Here is a 5,000-nt window from a genome sequence, read left to right as displayed (position 1 = left end):
ATTTATCTATCCATCCATTAATTAATTCATCCATCCATTCATCCATCCATCCATCCATCCATCCATCCAACCATCCATCCGTCCATCAATTCATTCATCTATTCATTCATTCACATCCATCCATCCATCCATTAATCTATCCATCCATCCATTCATCCATCCATCCATCCATCCATTCATTCACATCCATCCATCCATCCATTCATTCACATCCATCCATCCATCCATTCATTCACATCCATCCATCCAACCATACAACCATTCATCCATTCACATCCATCAATTCATCCATCCATCCATCCAACCATACAACCATTCATCCATTCACATCCATCAATTCATCCATCCATCCATACAACCATACAACCATTCATCCATTCACATCCATCCATTCATCCATCCATCATTTCATCCATCCATTCATTCACATCCATTCATTCATCCATCCATCCATCAATTCATTCATCCATTCATTCATTCACATCCATTCATTCATTCATCAATTCCATCCATCCATCCATTCATTAATCCATCCATCCTCCATCCATCCATCCATTCATTCACATCCATTCATTCATTCATCCATCCATCCATCCATCCATTCATCAATTCATTCATCCATCCATCTATCAATTCATCCATCCATTCATTCATTTATCCATCCATCCATTCATCAATTTATTCATCCATCCATCCATCCATCCAACCATCCATCCATCCATCCATCCAACCATCCATCCATCCATCCATGCATCCATCCAACCATACAACCATCCATCCATCAATTCATTCATTCACATCCATTCATTCATCCATCCATCCATTCATCCATCCGTCCATCCATCCATTTACCCACCTTCCATTCATCGATCCATTCATTCATTCATCCATCCATCCATCCATTCATTCAGTCATTCACATTCATTCATTCGTCCATTCATTCATTCATTCATTCATCCATCCAGCCATCCATCTATCTACCCATACATCAATTCATTCATCCATTCATTCACATCCATCCAACCATCCATCAATTAATTCATCCACTTATTCATTCCCATCTATTCTCAAACTTTATTCAACCAACCATCCATCCATCAATATAAATCCTCCATCCATTCATCCATCCATCCGTCCATCCATCCATTTACCCACCCTCCATTCATATTTCATTCATCCATCCAGCCATCCAACCATCCATCAATTCACTCATCCATTCATCCGTCCATCCAACCATCCATCAATTCATTCATCCATCCATCCATTTATCAATTCATCCATCCATTCATTCACATCCATTCATTCATCCATCCATCCATCCATCCATTCATCCATGCATCCATCCAACCATACAACCATCCATCCACCAATTCATTCATTCACATCCATTCATTCATCCAACCATCCATCCATCAATTCATTCATCCACTTATTCATTCCCATCTATTTATTCATTCATCCATCCATCCATCCATTCATCCATCCGTCCATCCATCCATTTACCCACCCTCCATTCATCGATCCATTCATTCATTCATCCATCCATCCATCCATTCATTCATCCATCCATCCATCCATTCATTCATCCATGCATCCATCCAACCATACAACCATCCATCCACCAATTCATTCATTCACATCCATTCATTCATCCAACCATCCATCCATCAATTCATTCAAATCCATCCATCCATCCATCAATTAATTCATCCATCCATCCTTACATACATCCATCCAACCATCCATCCATCAATTAATTAATCCATCCATCCATACATACATCCATCCAACCATCCATCAATTCATTCATCCATTCATCCGTCCATCCATCCCATTCATTCATTCGTCCATTCATTCATTCATTCATTCATTCATCCATCCAGCCATCCATCTATCTACCCATACATCAATTCATTCATCCATTCATTCACATCCATCCAACCATCCATCAATTAATTCATCCATCCATCCATACATACATCCATCCAACCATCCATCTATCCAACCATCCATCCATCCATCAATTAATTCATCCATCCATACATACATCCATCCAACCATCCATCAATTCATTCATCCATTCATCCGTCCATCCATCCATCCATCAATTCATTCATCCATCCATCCATTTATCCATCCATCCAGCCATCCATTCCATTCATCCAAATTCCTTCCTCCATCATCTATCAATTCACCCATCCCAATCATTCCCGCAAATTCATACCATCCATTTATTCATCCATCCAATCATCCAATTCATCTCATTCTTCATCCATCCAACCATCAATCCATTTATTCAATTCTAAGTCGACATCCCATTCAATCAGATATTCATTCATCATCCATATCATTCATCCATTCATCCATACCATCCAATTCATCCCATCCATCCTAATCCATCCCAACCATACAAACCATCCATTCATCAATTCATTCACCATCACATCCATTCATTCATATACACCCATCCATCCAACCCCCCCTCAATTCATTCATTTCCCATCTTACCCTTCATTCCCATCTATTCATTCATCCATCCATCCGTCCATCCATCCATTTACCCACCCTCCATTCATCCATCCATTCATTCATTCATCCATCCATTCATCCATCCATCTATCTGTCCATCCATTCATTCATTCATTCACATTCATTCATTCGTCCATTCATTCATTCATTCATCCATCCAGCCATCCATCTATCCACCCATACATCAATTCATTCATCCATTCATTCACATCCATCCATCCATTCATCCATCAATTAATTCATCCATCCATCCATTCATTCATCCATCCATCCAACCATCCATCAATTCATTCATCAATTCATCCGTCCATCCATCCATTCATTTATTCATCCATCCAGCCATCCATTCATCTATCCATCCATTAATTAATTCATTCATTCATCTATCCATCCATCCATCAATTTATTCATCTATTCATTCATTCATTCACATCCATTCATTCATTCATCCATCTATCCATCCATCCATTCATCCATCTATCCATTCATCCAACCATCCATCAATTCATTCATCCATTAATTCATTCATCCACTTATTCATTCCCATCTATTCATTCATCAATCCATTAATTCATTCATCCATCCATCCATCCATCCATCCAACCATCCATCTATCAATTCATTCATCCATTCATCCGTCCATCCATTTATTCATCCATCCATTAATTCATTCATTCATTCATCTATCCATCAATTTATTCATCTATTCATTCATTTATTCACATCCAATCATTCATTCATTCATCCATCCATCCATCCATCCATCTATCCATCCATCCATCAGTCCTCAATTTACTTCATCTATTCATTCATTCATCCAAACCATCATCCTTCATCCATACCATTACCTTCATCCACTTAATCAGTTCATCTATTCATTTCATTCATCCTTCCATTGATTATTCATCCACCCTCCATTCATCCATCCATTCATTCATTCATTCATTCATCCATCCATCTATCTGTCCATCCATTCATTCATTCATTCACATTCATTCATTCGTCCATTCATTCATTCATTCATTCATCCATCCGGCCATCCATCTATCCACCCATACATCAATTCATTCATCCATTCATTCACATCCATCCATCAATTCATCCATCCATCCATCCATCCATCCATCCAACCATCCATCCATGCAACCATCCATCCATCCATCCATCCTTCCATCCATCCATCAATTCATTCATCCATTCATCCGTCTATCCATCCATTCATTTATTCATCCATCCATCCATCCATTTATCTATCCATCCATTAATTAATTAATTAATTCATTCATCTATCCATCCATCCATCCATCAATTTATTCATCTATTCATTCATTCATCCATCCATCCATCCATTCCTTCACTTCGTTCATTAATTATTCATCCTTCCATTGATTATTCATCCATCCTTCTCTCCTTCTTTCATTCATTCATTCATCCATCCATCCATTATATTAATTCACTTATTCACTCATCCATTCATCCATCCATTTGTTCACTCATTATATTCATTATTCATTCATTCATTCATCCCCTTTCTTTCGTTTATTCATTCATCCATTTCTTCCCGTCTATCATTTCCATCCATCCATTCACTTCGTTCATTAATTATTCATCCTTCCATTCTCTCCTTCTTTTATTCATTCATTCATCCATCCATCCATTATATTAATTCACTTATTCACTCATCCATTCATTTGTTCACTCATTATATTCATTATTCATTCATCCATTCTTTCGTTTATTCATTCATCCATTCATCCGTCTATCCATCCATCCATCCATTCACTTCGTTCATTAATTATTCATCCTTCCATTCTCTCCTTCTTTCATTCATTCATTCATCCATCCCTCCATTATATTAATTCACTTATTCACTCATCCATTCATCCATCCATTTGTTCACTCATTATATTCATTATTCATTCATTCCTTCATCCATCCATTCGTTTATTCCTTCATCCATCCCTCTGATCGATCATCAAGAAGAAGCTAAGCCTGAGCTTCTGACGACGCGACACCCTAAGGCGTAAGGGCGTCAAAGGGTAAAAGCACTTCTTGAGATTATGCGGCCGGAGGAATCTGATCGAACCGGGTCAGTGTATATCCATGTATATATATGCATTCATTTAAAAGCAGCTTTTGCCTTTCTAGCTTCACTTGGCCACAAAGATAGAAAGGAAATTTCAATCGCGTTTTTCTCAAAACTAGGAATAAATGAAAATAAAATGCATCTACTTTTTCACTATTTGCGTGCTACTAATAGAAATTGGGGTTTTACTAGTTGAGCTAATGTAGAAAAACCTGTGATTTTTTTTCCTGAAGGCTACCTTTTTTCAAAAAGCATACAGTATAAAAAAAATTGACTTCGATTTAAAAAAAAAATACAACAGGAAATGAAAACAATTATAAAATAACAACCACATATGTTAGTCAGGATAGTAATAAGCTACATAGCCTGCATGTAGGAAAGATAG

General features: G+C 37.5%; 1 protein-coding gene across 1 annotated transcript in view; it reads left to right on the top strand.

Annotated features, from left to right (window-relative positions):
• The window catches only part of LOC147471811 (adhesion molecule nephrin-like), a 47,694-nt gene that overhangs the window by 34,802 nt on the left and 7,892 nt on the right, over window positions 1-5,000 (top strand). The window lies entirely within an intron of this gene.

This window comes from Penaeus japonicus, unplaced genomic scaffold (genome assembly GCF_977035675.1).
Source record: "Penaeus japonicus unplaced genomic scaffold, GWHDUDI00000001_assembly GWHDUDI00000005, whole genome shotgun sequence".
Taxonomy (NCBI): Eukaryota; Metazoa; Arthropoda; class Malacostraca; order Decapoda; family Penaeidae; genus Penaeus; species Penaeus japonicus.
Note: the sequence above shows the minus strand (reverse complement) of the source record. Positions and strands in the feature narration are given on the sequence as shown.